The sequence below is a fragment of the Cervus elaphus genome, chromosome 33 (assembly GCF_910594005.1).
Source record: "Cervus elaphus chromosome 33, mCerEla1.1, whole genome shotgun sequence".
Classification (NCBI taxonomy): Eukaryota; Metazoa; Chordata; class Mammalia; order Artiodactyla; family Cervidae; genus Cervus; species Cervus elaphus.
The window spans coordinates 60,128,870-60,140,890 of NC_057847.1; the positions used below are offsets into that span (position 1 = coordinate 60,128,870).

The 12,021-nt window shown below is 39.3% G+C and overlaps 1 long non-coding RNA gene across 4 annotated transcripts in view; it reads left to right on the plus strand.

Annotated features, from left to right (window-relative positions):
* The window catches only part of LOC122688261, a 139,645-nt gene that overhangs the window by 118,826 nt on the left and 8,798 nt on the right, over positions 1-12,021 (plus strand). The window lies entirely within an intron of this gene.

Here is a 12,021-nt window from a genome sequence, read left to right on the forward strand (position 1 = left end):
TCACTAAGCTGTCTTGGTTTGTGATTTTCCCTGTTATATTTTGAAGGCTAGTTTCCTTTCCTTCTTCCCTCTATCCCTACTCCTTTCTTCCTTCTTTTCTTTTCAAATAAAACAGCAGCATATTTAAGTGTACAAAGTGGTTTGATGTACATATGCATTGTGAAATGATTCTTGCAATTCAGTAAATTAGCACATCCATCACCTCACATAGTTATTTTTTTTTTTTTGGTGAGTATGCATAGCAAATATCTCAGAAAATTTCAAGTATACTACACAGTATTATTAGCTGTAATCACCTATAGTCATCATGCTATATAATAGATCCTGAGAACTTATTCATCTTATAACTTAAAGTTTGTACCCTTTTATCAACCTCAAAGCCGTTTCCAGTTTCCAGTTTCAACACCTAGTATCCCTTCAGTAAATTATATTTTTATAAAAATTAATCTTTGATATTTGAACTCTCTGAAAATATAGTGCAAATTCTTTTAGTAAACACAGTGAGCAAAACCAGATAACTAGCCCCAGAATTCTCAGGAGGAGAATAATTTATCTTAGGCAATATTTCATATTATAAAATGTCAACAGGTTAAAAAAAAAAGGAGGTAAATATTAGAGACAGTTTTTGTTACTTGTGGGTCCTCAGGGTCTTCCCTGCTGGTAATGTTGGTTCATTCAGGGCCGGCTCATGTTTGGCTGTCCTTCTATTGTCAGCATATGGGATCAAGCATTGCAAATATTATCTGGGCAGATTCAATGAGCATTAGTTTACCTTTAGTCACATGGGTCACATAAACGAAGATAGAGCCAAGGTAGATAGAACAGGAGGGGCAGTCAGGCCCCATAGGCACACAGGTTGCAGAGCTCATGCATCAGGAACTACAGACTCAAGATATGAGAGTGGGGATTAAAAAGGGCAGGCACCCAGGTGCACAGGCTATTAAAAAAATGTGCTCAAGAGTCTGAGGCGGAGCATCCGAGCACCATGTATTGACTCTAGGCAAAGACACAGATGCTAGAATGTCATTTCCTCCATTTGAATCTGTATTAGTGTTGTGACCCAGGAAAGTTATGTAACCTCTCATCTCTCTCTGCCTGTGTGTCTTGATGCGTAAAGTAGGGACAACTGTAACTCCTACCTTAAAAGTGTTTACTGAGGGTTAAATGAGTTAATATAGATAACAGTGCTGAGAACAGTGCTTAGTGTGTAGTAAGTGTTTAGTAAGTATGAACTCTGAAAAGGCATGGTATGATCGGGGTGCATCTGTGAGCCTCTCTTAGGGCCCCGAGTGCAAGCAGAAGGAACAGAGAACACTCAGGTAGAATCAGCAGTCAGGGGTGAGGCTCTGGGAATGCTTGCCTCTCCAGTGAAGTCTGAATTTGGAGACAAATAAATGTGGCACAGCATTTCCAGAAGGAAAACTTGCTGAACCCACTTGAAAGAGACCTAGATATAATTCCCATTCTTCACCACCCATATTTTGTATTAAAAACAATTCTGCTCCACTATAGAGGCAAGCAAATCCTTAACCTTTCTTCCCTTATCCATAAAATAGGCCGATCCTCTGTGCAAAATGAAATTAGTTGTTTGAGAGTGTTTTATACATTTATAGAAAGTTTATATTATTCGGGATCCTTTCAGTTGCAAGTGATGGAAACTCAACTCAAACTAGTTAAGAAGGTAAGTGGAGTTAATTAGCTGATGAAAGTGGACAGAATATTGGGTATTTCATGGACTAAAGGACAAGCTCTCAGAACCTGATCCTTGGAGACTGGGACTAGTATTTCAGGTACCTGGATTTTTTTTTTTTTCTCTTCACTAATACTACTGTGTAGCACAGCTCCAAAGGTCACTGTTCACCTGGGGAGCGGCTCTCCATCAGGAGTGAGGGGTGCCCTTTGGAAATGTGACTTGCTCTCTTCTCTCCTTGATTTTGCTTCTCTTTGAACCTTATTCTCTTCTGCACCACGTAGGTTTCCTGCTGAGGGCTGGGAACTATGGCCACCTGCTACTCTAGCTTGTATCCTTCCAACACTGTAACAGAAAGAAAACAAAATCTTTCCTTTCAGTTTAAGTGGAAAGGTTCCCAAGGAGGACTCGATTGGCCTGGTCTTGGTCATGTGCCTATTCCTGAGTCACTGAGGCCGTGAGGATGGAGTCTTGTGATTGTAGGAGCCGGGGTCATGTGCTCATCTCCTAAGTGTGCATGAAGGAGGGGTGGGGTGTGTGGAGGGAATGTTGGTGATTGAAGGTCCAAAGAACGGAAATATGAAAGGCCAGATAGAGTTACCACTGTCTACTATGAACAAGAGCATTATCATTTCCTGATGTTTGAGGTTATTCCCCACCCTTCCATCCTGCAGTAATATGAAGAGTGTGTTGAGAAGAAGTAGTAGTTATATGCCTAAGGGACACATATTAAGCCTAGATTTTCATATTGGGAAAACAGACTTCTTGATGAATTAAGAAATTTCACTATAGCTGTACTATAATTCTTCACCATGACCCTTTTGGAGCACTTTAATGCCTCCGTGAATGAGAAATTATTTTCCATACTCTCTTCGTGTAAACATGCTTCTTAACAGTCCTGAAAAGAGCTGGTAACTATCTCTGGTACTATAAGGGCACTAGGTGAATGTATGGATTCAGCAGGCATTCATTCACTAAGTAAGTCTCTTGAGTGTGCTCATAAACACCAAGAAGTCAGTGTGGTTTCGGGACGACAGCATGTGTTTATCAGATGTTCTTGCCAAGACGTATAAACAAATAGAACTGGGACTATGGAAATGATATGTGGATATGTTTCTGGAAATTTAAACAGGAAGTATTAATCAGTGAGCAAAAGAGTTGCACTGGGAATTGATAACCCTTTGAGGGTCGCTACAAAGATTAGATGTGTATGGATGAATAATAGCATATATAAAAACCAAAGGTGAGGTGAACTGACAGTCAACTCAAGTTTAACATAACAGCAGAGTGCCTCCTCTTATCCCTCAAATTTCTTTACTCATCCTTTCTAGGTTTCTATTTTAAAGACCATTCTTCACAGTTTACACGCAACCTTATTTATTGATAGAGTTTTAGTCTTTCGTTTTCTTTATATCCAGAATTTTTGTTGCTAATATGATCCCTGCCATATACAATATAAGGAAGCCGATTCACAGAGAGGTTAAGTAACTTGACCAAGCTTGCAAAGATCCTTAGTGGTAGAGCCAGAATATGGACCAAGACAGGCTGGCTCCAGAGCACATGCCGTTCACTGTTCCACTTTGCTGTCTTCACTAAATTCAAGGTAAATGTTTAAATCTGGTGCATTGTCAAATTCTCCTCTTGCAGGAGAGTTTTTGTGTCATCATATAGGATCATTGTATTCAGCCATTTGTTAAACACAGCAACAAGGTTATAATTTTTTGAACATAGATGTGCTCTGAATACAGGGATAATATGAGGCTAGAACCGTCTCATCTACTTACTGGCTGTGTGAATACTGGTATGCACAGATTCTTCACTTTCAACAAAGGGAACATACTAGCTGCTTGACATACCTCAAAAATAATGGGAGAAAAGAGCAGGAAGTGTAAATTGAGGAAGCACTAAGAAAATCAGTGCCACGAAAATGAAGCAAATCAAAACCACCACCAACTTCTCATGATCTTTTGTCATCTCATTTCCCTGGTTTTGTCCTGTCTAATTTAGATCATAAACTCTCCAGTCAGAAACCATCACCTCTTTGTACAGAGTACTAAGGCTGGTGTCACTATTTAATAAAAACCCAAGAAGCAGCAGTGAAGTTTTTAAATTAAATCCACAGACCTAAGGTGAAAGTTATATTGAGTTCCAACTTTAGTTCATTATGGCAAAGTTAAGATAAGGACATGGACTTATTTCCTTAATTTTCCTATAACTAGTATATTGTAGCAATTAAGAGAAAGTGGTCCAGAGTCAGATTTCCTGGGTAACAGTTTCTGGATTGGCATCTTAACAATTATATACTGTTTTGAACTTGCTATATTTTATAGATACCAAGAAATACAGTATTATACGTTTTCACATCTCAGAAATTGAGATGACTCATACAAAGAACAGTGTTTTATGGCCACCATTGGCCTCGTGGCAGCTGAGACGCAGCTGACATTGTCAGAGCACAGAACCACACTTGGTCATTGCTGTTCATGTTGTCATCACTTTACGGGAGTTTATGGGCACTGATGTTACTGCACATGCTAAGTTAATTTGCATTTAAGTTGTTTTCAGAAAGATCACACAATGCACTTGGCTTTAAGACAAAAAGTTACTGTATACACAGAAACAGAACAGGGGGCTTAAATTTGATATTTGTGAAGCAAATATTCATCATTAGAAGAATGATCATCTTGACAGACTTTCTTGCAAAGGAAAATCAAGTGCTTAATAATATCCCAAAGAGGAAGATACCCACACGTAGCTGAAACTGTGTTTATTTTGTTGCTGAAGTATACCAAAAGGATTACTTATCACACACCAAGTCATGCAACTGAACCACACACAGTAGAAATTTCAAATCCCTTTGTATATTGAGGAAAAAATTGCAAAGCAGCTTTTGGTGGTATGATACAAGAGTGCTTTCAAAATACAAATTCGAAGCAACAGAAAACATTATGTCATAGTTTACTTGGCAGTATTTTCCCTCTTTTGTATTTGTATATTTAAAGAAGCATGATGTGCTGATGGCCTCCTTGAGATGATAAAATACAGAATCTATCTCATAGGCTGAGTGAGGACTCAGTGAAATAACATAAGTAAAGGGTTATTGCTGTGATTGACTCAAGGTAAGTGTATAATACACATTGGCCATTTTATTAGCATCATCAAATGACAAAGGTCTCTCATTTTCATACCTGTTCTGTTGTAGATTAATAGGGATTGGAAACAATTCAAGTGGGATACATTCCATTTGAAAATAAAATGCGGTTTTGTGATCTCCAGGAGAGCTGGAGGGGAAGTTTAATAGGCAATATTAGGAATCCTGCCAAGTGCTTCACAAGTCAAGGGATGAGTGAAGTGGAAGACGTCGCAGCATGTCCAATGTGGGATGGCTTTTTTTTTCTTGTCTTTGACTGGAGGTTGCTCTGGTACTACCGTAAGAAATTGCTACCTAGCATCTTGATAGACACAGTTTCAGCTATGTTTCCAGAGCCAAGAAAATTGAAGACATTTCTATGTACCACCTTGGTTTTTTTATTCAAAAATTGTAGTGTTAATTTCAGTGTACCATTTCACACAAAAATTATTCATAGCTTTAGAATTTTTGAGTTTAGCAGCACTTTGGAACTGCAAGCACATTATAAAGACTTTATTGAAATATTCCCAGGTAAACAAATGTGGGCCTCAGCTCAGTGAATTTACACAATGTTCAAGTACACAACTGAATTCAACCTCTGAATTTTAATTTTCATCTAACTCAAATTCTTGCATTCTTTAAAACATAAAAGGAAGACTTTATAAAGTCATGAGTGACGCTAATTGGGCTGTGGTTTTTTTTTCAGGATCCATTTCCTGGTTAGAAATCAACATTTTGAGAGACTTTTTTCCAAATGTCTCTTAGATTATGTTCAGGAGTCTTTATTAAAAGTTAATGCTTATTTTTTTAAACAGATTAACTTCTGAAGTCTGAAATATCTATTTTAATATATTTGACTTTTATTAATCAAGATAACTAAATATAGAAAAATGGATTAAGTACATATACACCAACCTTCTCTCACTCACATTTTTAAGTTACTTTTTGTGAAAGACAAGCAAAGATTATGTGTACTTGCTCTTTACAACTTTTATTATTTCAAAAGTGTAAAGATGATAACACATGATATTTGAGGTCTTCTAGGAGTGAGAATCTCTCATATGGCCAGAGGAATTATTGAAATTAAGTTCAAAAATAATTCTGGGTTTATTCACATGGGCAAATTATTTTGTCTTCTTTTTGCATCATAATTTTGACTGCTACACTCCAGTTTCTTTTTTGGCTCTGAAAACTATTGGGAAATGTTTTGGTTATTAAGTGCCATAATAACTGTGTCATGAGATAACTGCTCTAGCAGTCAAGTAGTCAAGTTCCCAATCACGATACAGTGCCTCTGGACAAGTGGACTTTCATGTGTGTGACTGGAGGTTAACCTGGTATGTTCACTTATTAATATTTTTAACAAAATTATCCTTTAAAAAATGAGGGGGCGGGGAGGGAAATGCTGCTCTGAGACTTCTTTGCTGGCTTAAATTTACTTTTCCACGTCCAAGTAATGAGTGCTTTTTTTTTAAGTGACATCATACATAAGATGAATTTTCCACTTTTCACATTCAGCTTGTTTTCCCAAAGGGGTCAGGTAGCTGAAAGAGGAACAGACATGACTGCTGAGTATGGTTTAGATCTTTGAATTTATCAGATCGATCAAGGCGAAAGTTTTTTTTTTTTCATTTTCTAATTTTTCAGTATTTTGTTTAAGCAAAAAAAAAAAAAGGCCCAAAATTCTAACCAATGATGGTAGAACTTTCTTCAAAATGTCTCGCTATTAAATATGTGATATGAAATACTTTGGTGTTAGATAAATTGCAGAATGGAAGAGAATTTTAAGAAAACAATTCAAGTGTTTTACTGTCTCTTTGTGTTTGATAGTCAACTCTATTTTAGGAAGTCCCTTTTAAGCTGTGGGAATGTAAAACAATTACCTTTCAAACCACTGAAGTGCAACCTGAATATAGTTAACACCTCATCTGGCTTCCAGGTGTAAATTAACCTTGTATACAGGCCATTAGGAATATTTAATGATCTTTTATTTGTGAATCATCAGCATTCAAAATTTGACTAAATGTAATAAAAGATAAGCAATACAATAAAAATTCTTGAATGCAATTAGGAAACAAGGCATTATTTTTATGATTTTATTATAATATGCAACATAATTTCCCCTGATCCCCAAGTCAATGAATTTTTCTGCATTAATTCCTCTTTAGAAGACCACTCTAATAATATAAGGAATCAGTACCCACCCACCTACCATCACTTCAAATGCACACCCAACAACAGGAAATTCAGGGGCTCCCAAATCTTCCCCCATCAGCCCACAGGTCTTCTGCTGGCAAGGAGACAGCAGTGGACGCAGAAGAGCACACACATCAGGAAGGGAGACAGAGTCTTAAAAGCTCTGTGGCAATGTCCCACCAAGGTAATTTTCTAGTAGGATGCTTGAGCAATACATGGATTTGACATTAGCTCTGTCTATTAACTTCTCTGGTGGCTAAGACAGTAAAGAATCTGCCTGCAATATAGGAGAATTGGGTTCAATCCCTGGGTCAGGAAGATCTCCTGGAGAAGGGAATGGCTACCGATTCCATATTCTTGCCTGGAGAATCTCATGGACAGAGGAGCCTGGTGGGCTACTGTCCATGGGTTGCAAAGAGTTCGACCCAACTGAGTGACTAACACTTCCAGTTTGCTTTTCTATTAACTGACAGCAACACCCTCCTCACTTTTCCCCTTCTTCCTCTTTCTCTCCTTCCTCTGTTCATTCCTCACCTGTCTCTTTCTGGTTTTGGTCTCCTTTTCTGTCTGGGTCCTCTACTGTCCCTCTTTGCTGTCCTCTCTCCTTGCACTCGCCCTTTGAGAGCACACATCATCCCAGTTCTCCTCCATCCCTGATCTCTTTTCACCTCCAACCCACTGTTCACTGCTGCCTGCAGGACACTTTCAGCTATGGTTATTTAAATCCTGTGGATTCCATTTCTTGTCTTTTGAAGTCATCTTCCCCTCATTCCTCAAACCAGCTCTTGATCCTTGCTTCCTTATTTCAGTGAGTAGTCTTCCCAGTCTTTCAGATATCTATGCCTCAATTCTTTCTATAATCTTTGATGACTCCCTTTCCTTTTCTTCCTACATCCATCCGATCAAGCGTGAACCCTCCTGACTACTTTTGTTACATCCTTAAATCTGTCTTTTCATTTCTCTTTCTAATATTAAGTGTAGACCCCTATCATAATTTATCCAAATTCATTTTCACTTCCTTTCTCTTGTCCTTACTGATCCATCCTGCACACCATGTCAAGATACCCATAATATCACAAGATTCCTAACATAGTACAATGAGTGTTTCATCTCATCAAAAACCTTAAATGACAACCTGGTGTTGTTATTGTTCAGTCTCTCAGTCATGTCTGACTCTTTGGGATCCCATGGACTGCAGCACACCAAGCTTGTAGTTCATCTCCTAGAGTTTGCTCAAACTCATGTCCATTGAGTCGGTGATGCCATCCAACCATCTCATCCTCTGTTGTTCCCTTCTCCTCCCACCTTCAATCTTTCCCAGCATCAGGGTCTTTTCCAATGAGTCAGTTCATCATATCAGGTGGTCAAAGTATTGGAGCTTCAGCTTCAGCATCAGTCCTTCCAATGAATATTCATGGTTGATTTCCCTTAGGATTGACTGGTTTGATCTCCTTGCAGTCCAGGGGACTCTTAAGAGTCTTCACCAACATCATAGTTCAAACGCATCACTTCTTCAGTGTTCAGTCTTTTGTGTGGTCCAACTCTCACATCCATACATAACTGCTGGAGAAACCATAGCTTTGACTGTATGGACATTTGTCGACAGTCATGTCTCTGCTTTTTAACATGCTATCTAGGTTTGTCATAGCTTTTCTTCTAAGTAGCAAGCATCTTAATTTCACAGCTGCAGTCACCATTTGGAGTGATTTTGGAGCCCAAGAAAATAAAGTCTGTCACTGTTTCTATTGTTTCCCCATCTATTTGCCATGAAGTGATGGGACCAGATGCCATGATCTTTGTTTTTTGAATGTTGCATCTTAAGCCAACTTTTACACTCTCTTTTACCTTCATCAAGTCTCTACTTCCTCTTAGCTTTCAGCCATAAGGGTGGTGTCATCTGCATATCTCAGGTTATTGATATTTCTGCTGGCAGTCTTGATTCTGGATTGTGCTTCATCCAGTCTGGCATTTCTCATGATGTACTCTGCATACAAGTTAAATAAGCAGGGTGACAATATACAGCGTTGATGTACTCCTTTCCAAATTTTGAGCTAGTTCATTGTTACTTGTCTTGTCCTAACTGTTGCTTCTTGACCTGAATACAGGAGGCAGGTAAGGTGGTCTGGTATTCCCATCTCTTTAAGAATTTTTCACAGTTTGTTGTGATCCACAGAGTCAAAGACTTTAATGTTGTCAATAAAATGGAAGTAGATGTTTTTCTGGAATTCCCTTGCTCTTTCTATGATCTGGTGGATGTTGACAATTTGATCTCTGGTTCCTGTGCATTTTCTAAATCCTGCTTGTATATCTGGAAAGTTCTCAGTTCACATACTGTTGAAGCTTAGCTTGAAGGATTTTAAGCATTAACCTGCTAGCATGTGAAATGACTGTAACCATGTGATAGTTTGAACATTCTTTGGCATTGCCCTTCTTTGGGACTGGAATGAAAACTGACCTTTTCCTGGAATGAAAAGTGACCTGTGGTCACTGCTGAGTTTTCCAAATTTGCTGGCATACTGAGTGCAACACTTTAATAGCATCATCTTTTAGGATTTGAAATAGCCCAACTGGCATTCCATCACCTCCACTAGCTTTGTTTGTAGTGATGCTTCCTAAGGCCCACTTGACTTCACACTCCAAGATGTCTGGCTCTAGGTGAGTGATCACACCATTGTGATTATCTGGGTCATTAAGATCTTTTTTGTATAGTCCTTCTGTGTATTCTTGCCACCTCTTCTTAATATCTTCTGCTTCTGGTGTAGTAAGCCAAGCAGAGAGACGAAAACAAAGGTGAGCACATATAACACAAGCTGTCACTCAGAGTTCAGTTCAGTTCAGTTCAGTCACTCAGTCATGTCCGACTCTTTGCAACCCCATGAATCACAGCACACCAGGCATCCCTGTCCATCACGAACTCCCGGAGTTTACTCAAACTCATGTCCATCGAGTCAGTGATGCCATCCAGTCATCTCATCCTCTGTCGTCCCCTTCTCCTCCTGCCCCCAATCCCTCCCAGCATCAGGGTCTTTTCCAGTGAGTCAACTCTTCGCATCAGGTGGCCAAAGTATTGGAGTTTCAGCTTCAGCATCAGTCCTTCCAATGAACACCCAGGACTGATCTCCTTTAGGATGGACTGGTTGGATCTCCTTGCAGTCCAAGGGACTCTCAAGAGTCTTCTCCAACACCACAGTTCAAAAGCATCAATTCCTCAGTGCTCAGCTTTCTTCACAGTCCAACTCTCACATCCATACATGACCACTGGAAAAACCATAGCCTTGACCAGACGGACCTTTGTTGGCAAAGTAATGTCTCTGCTTTATAATATGCTATCTAGGTTGGTCATAACTTTCCTTCCAAGGAGTAAGCATCTTTTAATTTCATGGCTGCAATCACCATCTGCAGTGATTTTGGAGCCCCAAAAAATAAAGTCTGACACTGTTCCCACTGTCTCCCCATCTATTTCCCATAGGTGATGGGACCAGATGCCATGATCTTAGTTTTCTGAATGTTGAGCTTTAAGCCAACTTTTTCACTCTCCTCTTTCACTTTCATCAAGAGGCTTTTTAGTTCCTCTTCACTCTCTGCCATAAGGGTGGTGTCATCTGCATATCTGAGGTTATTGATATTTCTCCCAGCAATCTTGATTCCAGCTTGTGCTTCCTCCAGCCCAGCGTTTCTCATGATGTACTCTGCATATAAGTTAAATAAGCAGGGTGACAATATACAGCCTTGACTTACTCCTTTTCCTATTTGGAACCAGTCTGTTATTCCATGTCCAGTTCTAACTGTTGCTTCCTGACCTGCATACAGGTTTCTCAAGAGGTCAGGTGATCTGGTATTCCCATCTCCTTCGGAATTTTCCAGTTTATTGTGATCCACACAGTTGAAGGCTTTGGCATAGTCAATAAAGCAGAAATAGATGTTCTTCTGGAACTCGCTTGCTTTTTCGATGATCCACTGGATATTGGCAATTTGATCTCTGGTTCCTCTGCCTTTTCTAAAACCAGCTTGAACATCTGGAAGTTCTTGGTTCATGTATTGCGGAAGCCTGGCTTGGAGAATTTTGAGCATTACTTTACTAGCGTGTGAGATGAGTGCGATTGTGCAGTAGTTTGAGCATTCTTTGGGATTGCCTTTCTTAGGGATTGGAATGAAAACTGACCTTTTCCAGTCCTGTGGCCACTGCTGAGTTTTCCAAATTTGCTGGCATATTGAGTGCAGCACTTTCACAGCATCATCTTTCAGGATTTGAAATGCTCAATTGGAATTCCATCACCTCCACTAGCTTTGTTCGTAGTGATGCTTTCTAAGGCCCACTTGACTTCACATTCCATTATGTCTGGCTCTAGGTGAGTGATCACACCATTGTGATTATCTGGGTCATGAAGATCTTTTTTGTCTAGTTCTTCTGTGTATTCTTGCCCCCTCTTCTTAGTATCTTCTGCTTCTGTTAGGTCCATACCATTTCTGTCCGTTATTGTGCCCATTTTTGCATGAAATGTTCCCTTGGTATCTCTAATTTTCTTGAAGAGATCTCTAGTCTTTCCCATTCTGTTGTTTTCCTCTATTTCTTTGCATTGATCACTGAGGAAGGCTTTCTTATCTCTCCTTGCTATTCTTTGGAACTCTGCGTTCAAATGGGAATATCTTTCCTTTTCTCCTTTGCTTTTCGCTTCGCTTCTTTTCACAGCTATTTGTAAGGCCTCCTCAGACAACCATTTTGCCTTTTTGCATTTCTTTTCCATGGGAATGGTCTGGATCCCTGTCTCCTGTACAATGTCACGAACCTCCGCCCATAGTTCATCAGGCACTCTGTCTATCAGATTTAGTCCCTTAAATCTATTTCTCACTTCGACTGTATATTCATAAGGGATTTTTTTTTTAGGTTATACCTGAATGGTCTAGTGGTTATCTCTACTCTCTTCAGTTTAATTCTGAATTTGGCAATAAGGAGTTCATGATCTGAGCCACTAAGAGTTAGGAGTGATTTTTTTCTCTTGATTAA